This window comes from Canis lupus, chromosome 22, assembly GCF_011100685.1.
Source record: "Canis lupus familiaris isolate Mischka breed German Shepherd chromosome 22, alternate assembly UU_Cfam_GSD_1.0, whole genome shotgun sequence".
Classification (NCBI taxonomy): domain Eukaryota; kingdom Metazoa; phylum Chordata; class Mammalia; order Carnivora; family Canidae; genus Canis; species Canis lupus.
The window spans coordinates 6,321,560-6,344,735 of record NC_049243.1 but is presented as its reverse complement, the minus strand read 5'-3'; the positions used below and the strand labels follow the sequence as shown (position 1 = coordinate 6,344,735).

Sequence of the window (23,176 nt, the reverse complement as noted above, 5' to 3'; positions counted from 1 at the left end):
GACGCTGGCCGCGGCCGGGGCCGGGGCGGCGAGGCTCGGAGCGGGGCGGCGGGGCGCCCGGTACGGTGAGCCCAGCAACGGGGCGCGGGCGGGCGCGCAGGGACGCCGGGTCCTCGCGGAGCACGGCCGGGGCGCGGCGGCGGCGGCGGCGGGAGCGCAGGGACCGCTCCATCACTGGCAGCCATGGAGCCCGAGCATTTTCCTCCCTCGGGGCAGGCGCCTCGGCTCGGCACGCGTCCTCGGGGAGGAAGGGGCCGGCGCCCGGGCCTCCCCGGGGGGCGGCGGCGGGCTGCGAGCCGCTCGGCTCCTCGTCCTCGTCCCCGTCCTCGTCCTCGTCCTCGCGGGCGGCTCCTTCCTCGGCGGCGCTGGGGGCCAGACGGGCTGGTGCAAGCGACTGCAGCCGACGCCGTTCAAAGGAACGGGAGGTGGGGTTGGCCGGTGTCGGCGAGTGGGTGGGTGCGGAGGGCGGGCGGGCGGGGAGGGGGCCGTGGTGGTTGTTACTAGTGCTCTCCTCCGGCTCCGCCGCGTCCCCCAGTCTCTCGCGGCAGCGGGAGAGGAGGGACCAGCGCCCGAGCGCAGGAGGAGGAGGAGGACGAGGAGGAGGAGGGGCGACCGCCGGCGAGAGGAGGAGGAGGCGGCGGCGGCGGCAGGGGGGAGGGGGAGGGGGCAGGCGAAGGAGACGGAGGAAGATGGCGTCTGCGCATGCGCCCCGGCGCCGCAGACAGAAAGCCGGGTCCGGCGGAGGAGGCGGCGGCGGGGCCTCGGGCCTCGCCGAGCGCCGGAAATTGCCGAAGGCTGGCGGAGGCGCCGAGGCCGCGGAGAGAGGGGAGGGGAGGGGAAGGGAGGGGAGGGGCGCTTCGGGCGGGGGAGCGGATCCGGGTCGGGCTGCGCGGCTCGGCCCGAGTGGGGGCGGGGCGCGGGGCGCGCGCGCGCAGGTTAGGTGTGTCCGCTCTGTTCTCGCTCGCGGCCGGTGCGCGTGCGCGGGCGCGGGAGCGGGCGCGGGCGGGCGCGCGGCAGGGGAGGGGGAGGGGGCGGGGCGGGGCCCGGGAGTGCGCGCCCCGGGGAGGGGGTGGGTGTCCGCCCCCCCCCCCGCCCTTGCCCGCCCGCGGAATGGGTAATGAGGCTTTTCTCCGCAGCAACAGCATCACGAGTTGCAGTTCCCAGGAGCCCGCCGCCACCGCCACGACACGACATGAGTCAGGCTTTCTTCCTAGGCGCGTGGCGGAGCCCTCCTCCTCCCACCACCACCCCCCTCCCTCCCCGCTGCACCTGGGCGCGCCCCCGGCCCCCTGCAGGCGGAGCTCGCCCACCCCCCACCCCCCCGCCCCCGCGCTCCTGCGCCCCGAGCTCCGCGGACCGCGCCAGGCCCCAGCGCCTCCTAGATAGGGGCTGCCTTTTGTGCAGTGCGGTGGTGACTGCCATGCGGTCCCCTCGCCCTTCGACGGGCCGGGGTGCGCCAGCCCCGGCAGCTGTTGCAGCTGTTGCAGCTGCTGCAGCTGCTTGCTCTTAGCTGCCGGGGTTCCTCCCGGGCAGGCTCTGGTCTGGAGAGGGCGTGCTTGCTTGCAGTCCATCCCTACCCATCCCTACCTGGAGGGAAGCCGCAGCCTCTAGCCCCTGTAAACTAATTGACCTCAACAGGTGGAGCTGATCTCCAGCATGCAAGCCTTTTCGTCCAGGCTATAGCCCCCACCCCACCCCACCCCACCCCACCCCTGTGGGTTGGACTTACAAGACCGAAGTCCTGGTGGCCACACAGATGCAGTGATCAATGAAGACCACCTTTTACAGGTGAAAAAGAAAAAGCCATCTGCAATTCCAGTTTGAAACAAAACAAACAAACAAAAAAAAACCCTGCACGGTCTGAACACAGTTCTGCAGAAGCAACGTCAGGTCTGATTGGAGGCAGTTTACTGGAAGTTGCTTCCCTAGCACTACCCGTCGAAACATTCCAGCTCTAAGCTAGAATGTGCTACTAAGCGGGAATGTGCTCCTCTCCCAGGAATTAAACAACAAACTGGTAGGGGAAAATCCTAGAGAGAAATTTTTTTTTATTTATTTATTTATTTATTTATTTATTTATTTATTTATTTATTTATTTTTGCTTAGGTTGTTAGAGGACTAAACTTTTATGGTTAGACCTCTAATTTAGGAGATCTCACAGCTGTGTGGGGTAATAATCCGACTTCAGGAGCTTGTTTGAGCATAAAGAGCTATAGTCTCTTGCACAGTTTGATAGACATCTAGTTGTCCATTCGGCACGTTAGCTTTAGGTTTCTCTACATTTTCTTCATTCCATCCCACAGAGTCACCATTCTCTTGCACCACTGAATAAAAATGCACCCTCAACACCCTGTGTATATCCTGTGTCAAAGTTATAATATATTGTTGCTTTTTCTGTGGTCTCCCCCACTGAACCCAAACGCAGGAATACATTTTTTTTTTTTTACTTTAAATTGCTAATGTGGAGCTCCGTGCTAGGTACAAAGTAGGTGACCACAAATATTGAAAATGGTGTGATAATAAAAATGAAATATGTTTGAAGAAATGGCACTTGTGGTATATTAATGAATATGTGAATGTATTTTTACATACCCATGGCCATTCGTGTATTTTACAAAAATAATTTTTTTTTAATATCCGACAATTCTCATTGCAGGTGAAACTGGTGGTTAATGGTTGCCATCCATGATTGAAATGCAAATCTAACATACTATTTAATAGTTTGTGAATGGAAAATAGAAACTATCCTAGCCATTTGAACCTGCAATGGGATGTAGATAGACAAAATATGTTTCTTTGGACTCCTATGAAAGAAAATGTTCTTAAAAAAAAATGTACTTGATCTCTCAAAATGTTGTGTTAGGTCCAAGTTTTAAATTACCCCAAACAAAAATAAATAACCCCAAACAACAACAGCTCAACACACACACACACCCTTGGACCCTAAATACCCTCTATGATTGTGCTGATAGGATTAGAAGCAGATGAAACATATAATAAAGTCTTATCCAAAGTTGACCATAAGTTGAGACAGCCCTACAAAAGCAGATACTCGTTCTGATAACCAGTAGTAGTAAAGGATATTGTTTTGGGCTGGTTTGTTGGGGGTAGGGAGGATGGTAGTATTATTTCTTTTAAAAGGAAGTTCAAAAAAAGAAAAAACTTCCAGGAGAATGTAAGTCATAGGAAAATATGGCCTTTTCAAACGTATTTCATTTTTGTCTGTCATATCACTTCCAAATTCCTGTTTAGGCTGCATCAAGCCCCAGTAAGATACAAGGATCAACTCTGCGATTATGGAAACCTGAGTTTTAGAAACCTCTCTGGATCTCTCAGTTGCCAGCATTTCTGTGGCCATTTTAAGTACATTAAAACAAGCAGAAGCACTTGAACAGCCAGGTGCCTTTATGTTACCACCTTTTAATTTTAAAAGTCTGGATTTTTTTACATTAATATGAAATGCTGAGTGCTATATGTAATGAAGTCATTAAATCCTTTGAACTTAGTAGAGTTCTCCTTTGCCTTTTGAAAGACTGAATTTCCCGTTTACATTCTGAAGGTGTAGCTCTGAATTACTCTCTGTTGACTGTAGTGCAGTGTTCACTTAAATCTAGTTACTGCGACTTTGAAAACAAACGTGTATTTGGCTGTGTTTAGTGTTTTTTTCCTGCCATGAAATAGAAAATTTGCTGAACATTATGACACAACTTACCTTGTGAAATGGGTCGGTCTTTAAAACCAAGTGATTCTCCAAAAGTAATGCCTTCAAAGGGCAGGAGGAGAATACTGAACACTCAGAACAGCAATGAGTGAAAAGACAGATATTAAAGAAAAACATGTACAGAAAAGATGCCTAATAATTCTAGCTAACCAATGCTTCAGTTATCAGTATTACTTATCTGTAACTTTAAATACCATCTGAAAAAAAAAGTCACACATTTTTACAAATGCAGAAACTTATGCTTAGGGATATTACAGCATGTTTATAAATCAATTCGCTCTCTAGAAAAATTTTTAAATGAGACCAGAAATAGTGTATGCTATTTGACTTTTGTAAATAGCACAAAATGCTTATTTTGAAATTTCTCATTCAAATTTCAATAAGTGCAGTTTAGCTTTTAATTAATTTTTGCAGCATTTAATTTTTTAATACAAGTATGTTTCTGATCAGTGACACAATTTTATATCCTCAAAGGAGATATTCTTATAAAACAAAAGAAGTTTGAATTCAGAAATCTTAATTTATGGTTCAGAGGGCACACGGATACACATTAATTCTACCCTTTGAAGGAAAAGACATTCTCATTTTAGAAGTGATCACAGAGGTGTTAAATAACTTGTCCATAGTTTATACCCAAGTCTGGATACTCAGGTCCTCTAAATTTCAGATTCCATGCCTCTGGGTGGAGAGATTTTTCTAAAAAAGCAGTCTGAACTCTAGGGACTGGTATTTTTTTTTTCAAAACTTTCTTGGAAATCAATGAGTGTTCTTTTAATGCTTTTGAATGCCAAGAAAGATATGCTGCACACACACTAATTACATACAGCTTTTCTTCTTCATGAAGAGGATAAAAGACTTTTTGCCTGTTTGACCAAATATAAATGTTACAGATTCTGCTATAGTCTTTTCTGACTTATGAATGTGTTAATTTAGAGAATTTTCTCACAATTGAAAAAAAATCCTAACTTCTGCTACAGAACCATGAAGTGACAATGCAAAAAGAAGTAATTTGTTAATTTAGGGGTTTTTTTAAGTCTATAGTCAAATAACACTCCAAATCTCCCCAGATGAGAGCTAATATTTACTTAATGCCTACTCTGTACTACACATTGTTCTAAATGCTTTAAGTGTTTTATCTCAATCCTCACAACTGTATAAAGTAGGGACTATAATTACCCCACCCCACTTTACAAATAAGTAAAGTGAGGTGCCCAGAGGTTGAGGTCTCACAAGTTGGCAAGTGCTGAGACTGTGATGCAAATGGCTGTAGTGTAACCACCCCTCACAGCTGCCTCCAGCCACTTTGTTAGATCAGGCTCCTGCCAATTCTAGCTCCCAAGTTAACTTTCTACAGAGTACTCACATTTTGATTTTTCTAATGAGGTCTCCAAAGGATCTGGGAACATCCTTTTCTCCCGATGCAGAGACATTCTAAGAAAGAGTGTACATATTTCAGACTCTACTGTGGTCATGTAGGAACTGGACATAAACGAACAGAACAACGATTTAGTAAGTTGGATGATCTTTCACTGATCAAAAGCAGATGTCGGCTGAAAAAAAAGGCATTAATCGTACATAATTGAGGAACGCTGTCTATATAGGACAAGATAAATGTTTTCCCATTTTAGCAATTAGCATTTATTGAACATGAGTGCCTGCAGAATAGAGACAATAGTAATCTAGCCTTTTCAATATGTTCTAAGGACCAATTTGTATTTGTACATCTTTTTGAATAAAATTATAGAAATAAATACATTTATTATTTTTGTTTGTATCATAATTCTAATAAGACGTCTGTCCTTCTACCGTGCATGAACCAAAACCAGGTCAAAAAGTACAAATCATAGCAGCCAGTGTTTCTTTGTATTTAAAGATTAGGTTCATGAACAGTTAGGTGTATCTCAAGTCTCAAAGCTCAAGGGAAAAGGAATGGCTTTTGAAGTCATTCCTTAATATAAAATTTTCCTTTGGTCATTCATTTTTGCCCTCTGTTCTGACTTTATGTTTAAAAAGAAAAACTGATAAGGTAGTTTTTAGTAACATTTAAATTGACATTTCCAGTTAATTTCATTGTAGAAGAAAAACAGGAATTCATTAAAGGCCAAAATCTTTTCTTATTGTAATACCTTTAAAAAAAAGAAGAGGGATGCCTGGGTGGCTCAGCGGTTGAGCAGCTGCCTTCAGCTTAGGTCCTGATCCTGAGTCTGGGGATCGAGTCCTGAATCAGGCTCCCTGCCAGAAGCCTGCTTCTCCCTCTGCCTGTGTATCTGCTTCTCTCTGGGTGTCTCTCATGAATAAATAAATAAAATCTTAAGAAAAAAATCTTAGATGTACACAAGATAATTGGAGACAGAAGCATAAGATAAAATCCATTAATGTTAACAACCACGTAATGTTACAGGCAATAGTATTGCTTACATATGGAAGATGTTTACAAAACCTTTCTATATGAAGGATAAAATTAGAATGATTTAAAGAGGAGAGGTTAGAATTTCAAAGTAAAGTGTGAGATGGAATTTAGGAGGAAAAAGCCCAACATAATTGATTTGTTTTATTACATGCTATACACACTTGTTAAACTCAGGATAATTAAGTATATAACTGAGGTTAAACATAAAGTTAATTGCAAAAATGCCAACCAAGCTTTCCATCAAAAAAAGGAAGAGAAGGTCCAGGTGCTCTTTTGCCCTAGTTATTTATAGATAGGAATGGGATCACATTGATAATGCTGATTCAGTGACTTACCTTTGATGTTTAAAGTTTCTTTTTTTTTTAAGATTTTATTTATTAAAGAGTTTCTAAACATACTCCTTATTCAAGTCAGAACTGACATTATAAAAATGGTTGTTAAATTACACCTATATCAATACATATTTGAATAGGTAATAAATTAGGTAATATTTATATTATCCCAACATTGATCCCAAATTATTCGATAAAAACAAGAATTTTGAGGGACGCCAGAGTGGCTCAGTAGTTGAGCACCTACCTTTGGCTCAGGGCTTGATCCCGGATTCCTGGGTTCGAGTCCCTCATCGGGGTCCTTGCATGGAGCCTGCTTCTCCCTCTGCCTGTGTCTCTGCCTCTCTCTCTCTCTCTCTCTCTCTGTGTCTCTCATAAATAAATAAATAAAATCTTTACAAAAAAAAAAGAATTTTGAAAGGAATCCTTCCAATAAAAAGCATCTTGAGAAAGGAGCTAAATTTTCTTTATTTGGTCAGGCATATGATAGGTACTCAACAAGTACTTACAAAGAATTTCATAAATCCTGCATTATATAATAATATTGTCAACATAACTTATCACATGAACTTTACTACTAGACTTTTCACAAGATGTTTCTGAAGAACATTAAGTTCAGAAATTATGACATTAGGAAATAAGCTCATTATCAAAATTTTGGTCAAGGGCATTCAACAGTATTAAATTTCCTTCTCTGTTCTTTACTTGATCTCTGTAAAATTCTCCTTGTCCAATCTAAGCCTATAACAACTTGCTGACTACTCTTTTTCATGGAACATCATGCCCAAAGCATTTTATTTTTTCTGTAAACAGCAAAGTCCAGTGAAAACAGTAAGAAGATATGAGTTGAATCTCTCCTTTTCTGACAGCTTTGCATTTGTTTAGGGATAGGGCATCCTGTTAAATACTGATGAGAACTGGAATCTTCAGCCTTTGTGGATTTTGGAAATGCATTCTTTCCATCCTTGTTTAAGGATGTGAAGAATTGATGTGCTTCTTCCAGTGAGATGAACCCCAGAACTATTTTCTAAGAACTTACTTGGCATGACTAGTCACAGACCTCCTACAAAGCCTACAATAAGTAGAGTAATTTCAGATAAAATGATCCATTGTTTAAAGCTTGACTTAGTTAATATATCTAAAAAATTTACTAGCTTCCTATTAGTCAAAACTTCCATTTTGAAGTATTAATATCAAATGAGGGTTTTGCTATTATTTTTGCATTTCTTCCTACACGAAATATCCTTTTTTCTTTTACTTATGATTGTAAAGGGTAATAAGACATGCCACCACATGCTGCTTTGGTATATCGATATTTTGAGTTACAGGCACTTAAAAAGCAAATGCAGGACTATTTATGAACTCCTTTTATCTGCCTGAAGACATATTCTCCAAAAGGAACTCAGATATCATAAATGCCCTCCCCTGGAGTTTCCTCAACCAACTGTCATGAAGAAGTGACTTCAAGTTGACACCATACTCAGACTTTGTCACAAACTATCATACCTCCCATCTGTTCTTCTAATGGCCCATTCATCTTTCCCAAAAATCATTCACTCTCCTCTATCTCCCCTACCCTTTCCCTCTTAAGATAGCACTTAATCCTGAATTCTAAAGACACCTCAGAGTAACTCATTTTTCCTGAGTGCCTTCCATGTATACAGGAGGTAAGCATGTTAATAAATTTGTTTGTTTTTCTCCCTTTTTTTTTTTTTTACAAGGGTCTCAGCTAAGAACTCAGAAGGGTAGAGGGAAAATTATTTTTCTTCCCCTACAATTGTCAGAATAATAAAAACCGCCTTTGATTATATAACTTAGGTTAGAATAAAGAAACTACCTTACTGGGGCATCTGGGTGGCTCAGTGGTTGAGCGTTGGCCTTTCACTCAGGTCGTGATCCCAAGGTCCCAGGATCAAGTCCTGAGTCCCACAGTGGGCTCCCCACAGGGGGCCTGCTTTCTCTCTGCCTGTGTCTCTGCCTCTCTCTCTATCTCTCATGAATAAATAAATAAAACCTTAAAAAAAAATAAAAGAAGCTACCTTGCTGATCATTATGGATATGTTTCTAAATTGAATACGTAATATTTATTTAGCACAGTGTGCAAGCGGTCAGTAAATTCTTTTTTTTATTATTTTATTTTTTTGAGAGAGAGCACACGCGACGGTAGGGAGTGGCTGAGGGAAAGGGAGAAGCAGACCTCTGACTGAGCAGGAAGCCCGATGAGGAGCTGGATCCCAGGGCCACAAGATCATGACCTGAGCATAAAGCAGACCCTTAGCCAACTGAGCCACCCTGGCGCCCCCAGTAAATTCTTTTTTAATCGTAATTATTCTGTAGCTCTAGTATATTCCTAGTGAGTACATAGTAGCTGCCTGAAAATAGGACTTCTTTATGCTGCTTCTTTTTTTGGAAGAACAGGGATATTTTGACCCCAGAGCCTCTCAGATCTGTAGAATCTTCGGAGGAGGCAATTCACCATTTCCACCCAGCTCTGCATTATTAAAATGTCCAAAGAAAATAGTCTTTTGGCACTGTTTCCAATAACTTTGTTCTAATAAGACATTAACTTAGCATTCATCTTATTACTAGTTGTACCAGATGAGTCACTCATTTAAGACTCAGACCTTCATGTATTTTCAAATAGCTTTGATCTACAAGTCAACATTTTTTTGAATGTCGAATAGATTTTATAACAAATGCCTTATTTGCCATTTCTCTCTCTTCCCTTCCCATTCCCTGCTCCCCCTCCCCCCCACTGCCATTCCCCTAATCATACTTCAGAAATCGAAATTACAACCCAGCTTCACGTTGATGAAACCCCAAAATAGTATAATACTTCATTTACTTCTTTGTGAATATTATGCAGCAGCAGCCACATAATAACACCACTTGCTATCCATCCTAAGGACATGAGTTCTACTTCATGAATAATACTGCTGCAAAAACATAGACAATAAAAGCAAATAAAAGCGTATCGACTAATTAAAAGAAAAAACATTCAACATCTCACAAATGCATATTAACAAGTATGGCTGATCCTATCTGAGTTGTATTGCAGATATTTTTGACTTCGTTAGGTTAAAATATGGTTTTTCTCCCCTGAAAAGTACTTAAAGTTGAATTAACTAAAAGTATGTAATTATTTGTGGGCTGCTGTATTGGTAACAACTAGAAGATAGGAAATGTGGGGTTTTGTTCCCCTTAGAAGAACTAAGGACAGGAAAGCTAAGACGATCCAACTTCAGTGTCATTAAGTGAATAACTACTGTGGGCCCTTTATTAGATGAAATTGCCTATACAATAGTCTTTTATATATCTCTGGAAGCACAAAAAGAGATAACCTTCCCCCACCCCTTACCCCCAGCTTAGATATATTTGCATAACCTTATTGTAAACAAAGGACAAATGGAAAGGAACAGGAGAACAATTTGGTTCGTATTTCACCAAAGACATTCTTCCTCCAGGTTAAAAGTAACTAGAGACTTTCAAATTATTGTAAACACTTCTTAATCCCCCAACTACATTGGCACAATATGGAGCTTTAGAAATTAGATGACTAATTTCAATGTGGGGCACCTGGCTGGCTCAGTTGGTAAAGCAGGGGACCCTTGATCTCAGGGTCTGAATTTGAGCCCCATGTTGGGTGGAGAGATGACTTATATCAATAAATCTTTTTTTTTTTTTAAGATTTTATTTATTTATTCATGAGAGACACAGAGAGAGAGAGAGAGGCAGAGACCCAGGCAGAGGGAGAAGCAGGCTCCATGTAGGGAGCCTGACGTGGGACTCGATCCCGGGTCTCCAGGATCAAGCCCTGGGCTTAAGGTGGTGCTAAACAGCTGAGCCACCCGGGCTGCCCTCAATAAATCTTTTTTAAAAAAGAATAATTTCAATGTGAAATAATAGCAGCATTGTAGTTGAAAAACTATGATTCCTCATTGATGAACACATCTGCTGGGAAATGAGCATCTGGTAGTGCCCAGTACAGATGTAAAAAACTGCAATTATCACTCCTTATTTTGATCATTCATTCTTAGTAAGTGTATAAGTATTGTTAGATGCCTTAATTTTTCGTTGTTGGGTTTTTGCTTTGGTTTCTTTGTTTTTTTTCACGGTAGACATTTGCCTCTATGTTCTAAATCTAACAATATTACTAAAATGACCGGGAAAATACACCAAACATAGCAGAAAGCAGGGAGAGTAACAATGTACTAAAAGATTCTTTGAGGCTACTTGTTCCCTGATAAACATGATAGCAAACAACCCTGCATAAAATAAAAGTCCTGAGTCCCTATGTATTTAACATTCATCAATTTTATTACATGGCAGCCTATTATCCTTACAGGGACAGATGGAATATTCCTAAGGAGAAAGACTTAAAAAGTACGTTTTCTGTTTAAAATAAGTAACAGTAGTAAGTCATCAGCTCCACTTTTAAAGCACTAACACGAAGTTTTCTAAAACATAAGCTTAAATTCCATTTTCAAAAGGAAACTAGGGAACTTTTTAAAAGCTTAGACTTGCTTGTCCAGTTCAGGAAAGGCCCCCATTCCATTGACGTGACTGTGGTTGTCCCAAGGGCCAGAAGAGCCTGAAGTCTATGGCACAGATTGAATTGCATTTTGATCAGTATTTAGGCTACAATCTCCACCTCGTTATTTGCATGTGAATTTCCCAAGGGCAGTTTGCATTCCTAGACCATCCTGAACCTCTCAATCAACACCAGTGGAGTCCCCCCATCCCCAAACTACAAATGTGTGCAAAGGGATGTGAAATCATTAGAAATTTGGTCTAGACCAAAAGAAAAAAAAAAAAAAGTTTAGGCAGGCAAATCCATTGAGGGGGAGAAAATCCATTAAAGTATTATACTTTATGCACTGTTTTGGAAGAATTCCACTATTGCTTTCTTCTAATAGCAAAGATAACAAGAATTGATTGCTTTTGTTTCAATGAGGTCTCTCTGCCCACAAACATTTATTAAAGACTTGTCTAAATTGTAGCTCATTTTTAATGTGGAACTCCGCTTATGCCTACAGACTTTCTAACAGAACATTCAGGAATGACTATAATCATATTTCAGTAGAGGATATTACAGCAGTAATGTGCAATAATCAGGTCATGAAAGAATAATAGGGTCAGTAGTGGAGCAAGTACTTAGTTAGGGATACAGAGGTAATGTCCAGAAAAGCCACACGGGAATAGAATTTTATTTATTTTATTTTAATTTATCCATTTTTTTAAGTAGGCTCCACACCCAACGTGGGGCTTGAACTCATGACCCTGAGATTAAGAATCATGTGCTCTACTGAGCCAGCCAAGTGCCCCTAGAATTTTGAATTAACACAGAACTTTCAGGTGCCTGGGGAAGGTTGGAGAGCAGCTAGGAGAAGTTATCTGAAAGATTAAGCAGACCCACTCTCTTACCAAACCTCTTTGCATTTAAAGGATCCACTTCTGGGGGCATCTAACTGCCTTAGTCAGTAGAGTGTGAGACTCTTGATCTTGGGGTTGTGAGTTCAAGCCCCATGTTGGGCATAGAAATTACCTAAATAAGGAAAATAAAGGATCCATGCCTGTCTCTGACTTAGCTCCTTTATTTTTATTCATTCTGGGGGAGGGTGGGAGAGGCAGGTACATCTTCATCGTACAAAAAGGAAGCCCAGACATACAGAACCTGGACTCCTAAACATCATTGTATATCATTACTGTCTTCTCCTGAGTATAGAATTAGTTTTTTTCTATCTTTTCTGATACTGACATTTTTTGAAGATTGCAGACCAGTCATTTTTCACTACATCCCACAAGCTAGATCTGTTTGATTATTTCTTTATAAGTAGATCCAGGTTTAGCTTGTGTAGGGGAGAGGGGAGGCCAGGGATAGTACATATATTCTGTTTTATCTTCTTGCTGCATTAGGATATGTCCATCTTTTTTAAAACATAATTATTTTAATTTTTACATAATCGGCATATTATGTATAAATGTACATGCCCTGCCTTATAATGTCCTAAGCGTTATATCATTTCCCCACGATATGAAAATTCTTCCAAAAATCACCACTTTTGATGGATCCATTATAGTCCATCATATGGTATTACCATTATTTGATAAATAAATCCTCTGTTATTACACATTTAAATGATTCCCAGATTATACTGTTATAAAAATGATATACTAAACATGCTTAGGCATATTATTTGTCCACATACATGATTACTTTCTTAGAAAAAAATTGCTGGGGATGTAATTACCTAACATTATTGAAGGGTAGATATAAACTTTTATTTTTTAATTTTTATTTATTTTTAAAGATTTTATTTATTTATTCATGAGAGACAGAGAGAGAGAGACAGAGACATAGGCAGAGGGAGAAGCAGGCTCCATGCAGGAAGCCCAATGTGGGACTCGATCCCAGAACCCCGGGATCATGTCCTGAGCCAAAGGCAGACGCTCAACTGCTGAGCCACCCAGGCGTCTCAGATACAAACTTTTAAATATTGATGAATTGCTTAAAGAAATGTGGCAACTAGCCATCAAGAAGGCCCTCAATATCCCTGCCTCCTGGTCTTCAAACCCTTAGGTCGTCCCTATCCATATTTACCAAGATTTGTCTATGTGACTAAGAGAATACAGCAGAGCGATGATAAGTCACCTGCAAGGTTAGATTATAAAAGAAACTGTGACTTGTCTTGGTCACACTTTCTCTCGAGTCACTAGCCCTGAGAGAACTCAGCTGCCAGGCTGGGGGACAGGCTGGCAGCCTCTGGAGAAGTCCACATAGCAAGGATGAGGTTCTTGGCCAATAGGCATGAGCCACTGATTCTGGCCTAAACCTCATGAGTGAGCCTAAAAGTAGTTTCTCGGGCCTCCATGGAGCCTGCAGGGACCACCCCCAGCTGCAAACTGCCCTACCTGCGCAGCAGGCTAAGCAGTTCCTGGGTCTCTGATCTGCAGAAACGGTGAAATGATAGATATTTGTTGCTTTGAGCTGCTAAGTATAATAGTAACTTGTTACCCAGCAAAACACCATTCATATAAGAAAATGTGAATCATTTTATATTCTCACCAGCAGGGCACAAGGGCCCATCTTATCACACGAATTATATTCTTTAAAAAAATCATTCTAATTTCAAAAACTTCTTTTTAAAAGCATCCCTTTATTTCAATTTCTTAGTCTCTCTGTGAGGTTGAAGTTTTGTTGTTGTTTTTTTTCTAATTCGAGTCACTAATTCATGTTCTGCAATGGATTATTCTGAGTACTCTTTCTATACAGGTTTTGCCAACTCTTTCTATAAAAGTTTTCTTATTATTCTCTATGAACTCCCTTTTCCAGTTATATTGCTGGTAAATACTCTCCTCAATTTTGAAATTTGCCTTTTAGTTTTGCTTTTTATTTTTTTATTTTTTTTTGGCATCCAGAAGTTTTACCTTTTCAAGTAGTCAAATTTGTCTATTTTTTCTTTGCTGTTTCTTCCATTATCTTTATGCCTAGGAAGTGCTTTTGTGAAGATATGTAAGGCAGGGTTAGAAGATAGGGTGCAGTAGGGTGTTAGTGTATACAGGGTGGTCCGAAAAGGCCTCACTGATAAGATGACAACTGAGCAGAGGCCTAAGGGAAAGGAAAGAAAAGCCACATAAGTCTTAGAGAAAAACATTTCAAGTGTTGAATTTTAACATTTTTCTGCATCTGTTGATTCTTTTATCTCTTAATACAGTGGATTAGACTGACAGATATTGGGATAAACCCACTTGCTCACGATGTTTGTGTTGTTATTTGGGTTGAGGTGTTATGATCTATTTTTATCTTTACTTTAATGAAAAACTAAAGGACAAAAAAGTAATTTGCCCAAAGTTACATAGATAAGTGGTAGAAGTAGGATTGGAACCCAGGCCATTTCAGTCCAGTGTCTGAGTATTATCCACTATGCCATGATCATTTTTTTTCTTTTTTTTTTTTTTAATTTTTATTTATTTATGATAGAGAGAGAGAGAGAGGCAGAGACACAGGCAGAGGGAGAAGCAGGCTCCATGCACCGGGAGCCCGACGTGGGATTCGATCCCGGGTCTCCAGGATCGCGCCCTGGGCCAAAGGCAGGCGCCAAATCGCTGCGCCACCCAGGGATCCCGATCATTTTTTTTCTTAATCCACTGTGCCAAAATCACATAATCTCATGTCAGTGAGATGGCAAAAACATATAACATTACATTATTAACCATTTTTAAGGGTATGGGTCAGTAGTGTTACATATATTCACACTGTTGTGCAACCAATCTTTAGAACATGTTCGTCTTGTAAAACTGAAACTCTATACCCACTAAACACTAATTCTGCTATCCCCTTCTTCTCAGCTTTTGGTAACCACCTTTCTATTCTCTGTTTTCATGCTTCTGACTACCTTATAGACATGTCCTATGTGTGGATTCATACAATATTTTTTTGTGTGACTGGCTTAATTCACTTAGCATAACAGCCTCAAGATTCATTCATGTTGTAGTATGTGACAAGATTTCCCTCTTTTTTTTTTTTAAGGCTACATAATATTCCCTTATGGGTATATTTCACATTTTCTTTATTCACTCATCTGTTAATAGGTATTAGAGTTGCTTCCTCCCCTTGACTATTGTGAATAGTGCTACAATGAACATGGGTGTGCAAATATCTCTTTAAGATACTCTTTTAGTTTTTTTGGATATATAACCAGAAGTGCCATAGCTGGATCTTATGGTAATTCCATTTTTAATTTTTTTAAGAACTGTTTTCCATAATGGCTGTACCATTAATCACACTGTATTTTAATAAATTGTTAGAAATGATTTTAATACATTATTGGATGCTGTTTTCCATAATGGCTGTACCATTAATCACACTACATACATACATACAGACTAATACATTATTGGATATGATTTCTTACTACTTAATTTAGAAATTTTGCATCTAAATGGCATCTAAGTGAGGTTAGCCCATAAATTGCCAGTTTTCATAAATTGCCTTATCTGGATTCTTTCCAAAAATGAGATCTTGCTTTTGTTAATGATCTATATTTTTATTATTTTTCTATTTCCTTACTTTCTATTGTTACTTTCATTATTTTCTTTTTCTACTTTGTTTTTTCTTAGCTTTTTGAGATGCATTTGTAGCTCAATTACTTTCAATCTGTCTTTTATTTTAAATTCATTTACATACATTCACTTCATTCTAATTAATACTAATCACCATTACCTTTCTAATTACCCTTCTAATTATAATTTCCATTGTGGTTTCCTCTTGAACCCATGAGTTATTTAGGAGAGTATTTGATTTATTTGTTTTGCGACCCTGAATTCCATTGTACTGTTAGAGAAAAAATTAAATGCCTTGCACAAAATTGTATAGCTAATGTATGGGCTAAAATTAAGCCTCCTGATTATCACTTCATTTTACATTTCCAATTTCTTTTGTTTAGTTTTTTTTTTTTAATTGTATTTATTTATTTGACAGAGAGAGAGCAAGAGAGTACACACAAACAGGAGAGAAGCAGAGGGAGAGGGAGAAGGGGCTCCCCACCAAGCAGGGAGCCTGACATGAGGCTCCATCCCACGACCCCGGGATCATGACCTGAGCCAAAGGTAGATGCTTAACTGACTGAGCCACCCAAGTGCCCCACCTTTCCAGTTTCTTAGTTCATATTCTTACCCATCAAAAAGTTTCCTAAAATTAAAGAACATTGTCATTAACTTATACGGAGAATCCAATTTTTACTAGCTTCCTTCCATTATAAATTATATATTTTTCTAAATATACTGGACATCATCTCTTTAACTTTCTTATCCAGCTAGGATTTATTCATTTCTAGCCATATTATTTGGCATAGTGCCTAGCACATATAAGGCTCTCAATAAAAAATTTACTTCTTTATTTATTTATTTTTTTAATATAGGGAAGTTCTTATTTTATTTTTTTAAAGATTTTATTAACTTGGGACGCCTGGGTGGCTTAGTGGTTGAGCGTCTGACCTTTGGCTCAGGGCATGATCCCAGAATCCCAGATTGAGTCCCACATTCAGGCTCCCTGTATGGAGCCTGCTTCTCCCTCTGCTTGTGTCTCTGCCTCTCTCTCTCTGTGTCTCTCGTGAATAAATAAATAAATAAAATCTTAAAAAAAAAAAAAAGATTTTATTAACTTGAGAGAGAGAGAGAGAGAGAGAGAGTGCACACTAAGGGAGAGGGAGAGCAGACCCTTGTTGAGCCGGAAGCCTGAACTGGGACTCTATCCCAGGACCCTGAGATCATGACCCAAGCAGAAGGCAGACACTTAACTGACTAGGCCACCCAGGTACCCTACAATAAAAAAAATTTAATGAGGGAATTTTTGTTTAATGAATGTTTAAAGAATATTATTAGTGCCACCTATGAGCCTATAAGCTTTATTAAACATCAAATGGCAAGTACTGAGATGAGAGAATCTTTCTGGCTCATCATAGCATAAATTTAGTGGATTGATTATAAAGATGAAATGAACAAGAAACTAGAATCACTGTTGAAGTGAACTACAATTCCATGGTCAAAAAAAAAGCAGGGGGTGGGAGGGGAGATATGGAAAAATAAAAATGAACTATAAATAACAACCAATTTTTGTTTAACATCCCATAAGAAATAGATTTCATGATCTCCACTATATAAAGGGGGAAAGGAAACCGTAAACAGTTTGAGTCACTTGCCCAGGTGACACAGCTAGTGGTGACAACTCTTGGATTGGAATGCAGCTTCTGTGACCCGGGAGCCCATCCATCATCTTCGCAATAAGCCACAGCCTTCTCCAGGGTCCTGTCCTCTCAGCTCTAGCCCACCCCTTGGCTGTAACTGGGAAGTGGGAGAGAGCCCGAAGCAAAGGGAGGGAGGGGCTGGTGGTATCAGAATCAGTCTCCAGTGAACACAAAATACTATGCTAGAGCTTCAAATACTACCACATTTTTTTCTTGTCCTTGAGAATAATAGTCTTTGGCAGGGATGAGGAGGAAATAGACAGTTCTGTCTTTTTTTTTTTTTTTTTTTTTTTTTAGTTCTGCCTTTAACAGACTGTCATTTGCCTCTTTTTCTAACTCCTCACTAAAGCTCACAAAGGGAATCTAACGTGCAATGCCATGTTAAGAATATTATTATTCTTACAATTAATGAGCTCCCTTTTACATATTTTCTCTAGGCATCTTTTTAAAATGTAGGCATTTCCTTATTATTTAGTAAAACTGCTTTAATTAATCTTACCAATATAACTCAATGCTACACAATAGCAATTGATTTCTTGGTATTTAAATATTATATATTACACCTGTGCTAACAACTATCTTTTTGTTATTTTATACATTTGTCAAAGCAGCTTCATTCCTTATGTACCAGTTCCTAATTTTTTCCTTGAACATCCTACTCCATAAATTGGTGATTATAACAATCATTCCTCCATCTTCAACTTTTAGATTATTTTTTTCTCCTTCCGTTTTCTGGTTTTTCCTTGATCTCTATAATCATTATTTTTTTTTATATAATAGATGTGGGTAGCAATTACAAAGAATGTTTTTATAACACGGAGAAATCCTCACATACAAAGCTAAAAAAAAAGAGAGAAGTAAAGCAGGATTCAAAAGTGCATATATAGTGTGACTCCAACTTACATGTCTTAGTTAGATTGAATTTTTAAAAACTATATCAAAATATTGGCAGTGATCACTCTGGGTGGTGAGATTGTAAGCAATTAAAAAAAAATGTGTACTTTTCATGTTTTCTACAATGGGTATGTATTTCCTTTCACCAGACATGGGCCAGAGCCCAAAGTCAGAATCGAGGCCATAGGGACAATCATGCAGAGGATTCCTGCTGCCACCAAGGGCTGTCCATCCATAGGAGGACTTCCCTTGACAGCCCTGTCCTGAGGCAGCTGGTTTTGGTGGGCAGCTGGTAGGTATGTGTGGCATACATGGAGTGTGGGGGTGTGTGGTGGGGAAGAAAAATCCAAGGGAGAGGTCTGACAGCCTGATTTCTCTGGGGAGAGACCAGAGCTCTCTTAGTCTATGGTTAAAAGCAAATCTCACTTGGAATAGAGTGGAAATAACATCTGAATCCAGGTGAAAGCTGGATCTAGTCTATATCATCCAATTCACTCTCCAGCTTGAGGTTCCTTTCCCTGAACTAAAATATTTGAGCCAGTTCTGGTCTTTTAATTCAGATTAATAGTGTAATATTTAATATATTTTCCAGCATCCCTTTGTCTCAATTTTCCCAAATCATTAAGGCCCTAATAATAATATTCTCCCACTATCTCATTAAAGTGTCACGAAGATTTAGTAATAAATACCTCCCATTTATTTTGCCACGTAGAATGCAGCTCTTTGCCACAAATGATGTTGCCTTTCTAGGTTAGAAAGCCGTGGTGGGGGAAGAGCGTATCCCCCTTTCTTCCCCTTTTTACTCTCCAGACTTTATTCCATTATTCTTCTTTCTGGGAAATGAGACAGAAGAATGGAGTTCTGTCATCTTAAAAGGCTTGCTTAATGACCATCCCATGTGAACATATGCAGTCTTAGCGGAGAAGCATGACCGCTGCAACCATATAGGCCCACAAGACTGACTCATTTATCAAATATTAAAGAGTCATTTCATAGAATAGCTTTTCCATTCACTTTTCAACAGAATTGGAGCCTGAGCAATTATAAGAAAAGCCAAGAACCCTTAGGTTTTCTTTCTTTTTTTTTTTTTTTTTTACTGAAGGGTCAGTCGTCTAACCATTTGGGAGACCTGACATAATAACCTATGTGATTTTTCCCCCCAAGCTAAATTTTCACACAGAGTAAAAAGGAAGAAAAAAAGATACCATTTCCCAATGGCAAATAAACACAAAGAGAAGACATTTTCAAGAGTCTATTTTCTAAGAGTTCATATCTAGAACTCAGTTCTTGTCCAATGAATCGTACTCCCTCGTTTCCAGCCTCAAGCTTCCCATGAGTTGTTAGATTAATAGACTGAACTAACTAAAGTTGAGATGATAGAGGTCTGATAATATATCATTCTCACATGATCCCCTCATCTTGTCTAAACTGACAATCACTGTAGTTTGATACAACATAGGACTCCATTCATCAACTGCCAGAAATACAATATTAATGTTAGATATTTATAAGGTGGAGAGATTAGGACTGATAACAGGATAATAGTTAAGGTGGACATTATATACTATGTGTCTTTTTCCATTTGTCCTCACAGCATCTGCCATTTGCACATTGCTAATAACACCCATGCCTTCCATGCTCGTGGCTTGAAGAGGGAGCAATGGATCTGTGCTACTAGAGCTATGTGGGATTGTCTTCTGACCATCAAGCTAAGACCTAGTAAAACCAGCATCTTAAGCAGGATTAGGACTGAATTCTAATTCAGCCTTCTATCTTGAATCGCTCACCCATCAACACAGAACTGGTGTAACTGGGCTGCTCTGAAAGTCTGGCCTGCTCACCAGGTATTGGAAGCAAGCCATTCTCTATGGAGATGTTTGTTTGATGTTTAAAACATGCAAACTTAGCATCTTTGGTAAAGTAGAACAATAACCGTTTTCTTATTCAACATAAACGATGATCCTTTTATGAAAAAAAAAAGTCAATAAAAAACTCAGTTTGAAACCAGACTTTTTCCCAATATGAATAAGAGTTCAATTATTTTCTCACTAAGGCTTTGGGAGTGCTTCTCTCTTTTTGGACAGTTTTGTATCTCCTTTCCTGTACAGATGTCTATTGCCTTCAAGGCTTTCACAGAGAATTTAATCCTTGGCAGTGAAAAGAAAGAATCCCACGGGGCAAGTCAGGGGGGAGGAAGAGGGACTAGCCAAGTTGAAGGAGGTTGATTTGAATGGAAAAATCCTTTAGTCATGCCAAAATGTGAAATTATCAAAGACACAGAAATCTTATAAAATAAAAACTGAGGTAAACCTCTGCCTTGCAGGAAACACTTTTTCAGTACCCCAAATTGTGATGTCAATCCTACAATAGGTTATCCTTGAAAAGAATATTTCTCTTACCTTTTGGAAGCCTTCCGCTACTTTATAGAGTGAGTATATTTGCTCCTAGAGATCTGAGATGATTGAACACTAATTTGTCCTTTGTTTCATTTAAACTAGGTTTGATCCCAGTACCTACTGCTTTGGGAACTGAAAACAGATTCTCAATGGATCTTATCCCAGATCTTAATTTCAGCATTGATTTCCACCTGCCTCCTTCTTCCTTGAGTATATCAGCTCGTGTTCTTTGGTTGCAAACAAGAGTAGCTGCCTCCGATAAACTTAAACCAGGAAAGAATTTATTGGGAAAATTGGGAAGTTCCAAGGATTGAGGAGAGGAGGCTGAAGATCCAGTGGTGGAAAGGACAGACCCAGATAGCTCACAGGAGTCTCCACAGCATGAACTTCTCAACAGCTGCATCTGAAACAAAGGATTCTGATTCCAGGAAGAGAGCATGTGACTGGTTTAGCTAGGTTCAACTTGCTCAGGGGCTGGGGGAAGTCAGGGTCCCCAAACAACAGTCTCACCAGATGGAATCCAAAAGTGCGTATGGAATTACCAAAAAGTAAATGGGGAAGCTATTACTGAAAGAATGGGGACTGAAAGCTGAGTAGCTAAAGGAAGTAAACCCAAAACAACAACAAAACAAATGAGTGTCATTCCCTTCTCCTCTCCACTTCACTGTTTTGTATGTTTTCCACTCTTTTGTATATGTTTCTCTCTCTTTTTTCCTTTATCTTTTCTGCCTTTCTTGCCTTTTCCTCACCCTTTAAAGTTTATGTGGTATGGTGACTGAAATTTTTGGCATTGTTCCTGCTTTGTCCCAGAAATCTAATATCAAAATTGTATCACCTAAACAAATTGACCCTTGTGGGTAATTGGTGGTCCACATTGTCAGGTTTTTGAAGACATGTTCCTGAATCCATCCTTTTTAAACTAGCAACTGACCCAACTGCCTACCATTAAGTCTGTTATATAATTGTTATAAGTGAGTTCCTTTAATTAGAGCACGGAGACTTCAGGAATTTGCCATGGAAAAGATAATCATCTACTATTTAGTATTTCCATCTTATCATGAAATCAGTCAGCCCTTTATCAGAGGAAGCCAGGGAACAGCCCACCTAGTTGACAGAAATATGCCAGCGTCAAATGAGCATTTACAGTAGAGACAGAGGTTATAGGTCAGACCTCAGATCCACCTCTTTCTGGCTTTGTGACTTAGTTTAATTATTTATCTTCTTCAAGCCTCATTTACCTCATCTGTGAAAGGGGACATAATTCTTATCACATTTGGCTGTTATGAAAAATCAATAAAAGTATATTTGCAAAATACTCTACTACCTGGCATATAATGGGTGTGCAATAAAGGTTAAATTCCACCTTCTTTCAATAAATATGCAGTGAACACCTACTATGCCCCACCCACCATGCTAGATGCTAGGCATGAGAGCAAAACAGACATTGCTTCCAACTGCTTGGAGGTTACTGTCCAGTGGAAAAGACACACATTAATTAAAATCCAGTAGAGAAAGTATTAATAGACATATTAATTAGAGGTTCACAGAAAATGGCTTCTACAGACTCAGTGTTTGTGTCCCCCCCAAATTCACTTATTGAAACCTAATCCCCAATGGTATTTGGATATTTGGAGGTGGGACCTTTAGGAGGTAATTAAGTCATGAAGATGGACTCCTCATGAATGAGATTAGTGTCCTATATGAAAGAGACCTCAAAGACATCTGTTACCCTTTCTCCCACAGAAGGGCACAGCAAAGAGACATCCAACTATCAACCAGAAAACAGATCCTTACCAGACACTCAATCATCTGTATCTGGATCTTGGACTTCCTAAGTCTCCAGAACTATGATAAATAAAAATTTGTAGTTTATAAGGCACCCAGTCTGTTATTTTGTTATATCAAATGGACTAAGACAGTGGTGCTCACACTACATAAATTAACTATAGATATGGACTAATTAAGAGAAGCATTCACATTCAGTAGACCAGAGTAAACTTACTGAAAATATGTGATTGACAACTCTGGGTGTTCAGGGGAAATTTCCCATCTCTCATTTTGCCAAAAAAAATTTTTTTATTAAAGAAATAATATTTCTATGTTTGCATAAGAAACAGAAGACAAGTTGTTTTGCTTGGTGGAGAAGTTTCAATTGTAGGATTTTGCATGGAAAATCTTTGGAAGATTGAAATTGTGTATTTTAATGATGTAAGCATTGAAATGAATCAGCAGTAGTTGAGATGATCCAGATCAAGAAAAAGAGACAATCCAAAAACTTTTAGGAAAAAATGTGCTTAGTGTTTGTAGCAGAGATTGCTGGTTGCATACCCGTGTCTTATTTCTAAATGTACTCTAATTTTCTAGCTTAGCCCACTGCTACTCAGCTACAAGTCTACATTTCTGAGTTGCCCTTGTAGCTAGGTGAAGCCACAACACTGGCTAGGTAATCAGAAGAAAGCAGAGATGTTATGTGTTCTGAAAAGTCTGCTAAAATGGAGAAGCACTCTTTTACTTCCCTCTTCCTCCTTACAGCTACTATCAGGAACTTTAGCACCATCTTAGGCCATAGATGAACTTTGAGAATGGATACCATGCACAGTAAAGCAACAAGATAAAAAAAAAAAAAAAAAAAAAAAGCCTGGGTCCCTGATACTTGCTGCCTTCCTAAAACCCTTGGA

The 23,176-nt window shown here is 39.7% G+C and overlaps 1 long non-coding RNA gene across 1 annotated transcript; it reads left to right on the top strand.

The window, feature by feature from the left end:
- The first annotated feature begins 16,014 nt into the window (after window positions 1–16,014).
- Window positions 16,015–21,818, top strand: LOC111091818. The gene is made up of 4 exons (XR_005375983.1): window positions 16,015–16,072; window positions 18,252–18,398; window positions 19,697–19,946; window positions 20,601–21,818. It is a non-coding gene; the product is annotated as an uncharacterized LOC111091818 (long non-coding RNA).
- The last annotated feature ends 1,358 nt before the right edge of the window (window positions 21,819–23,176 follow it).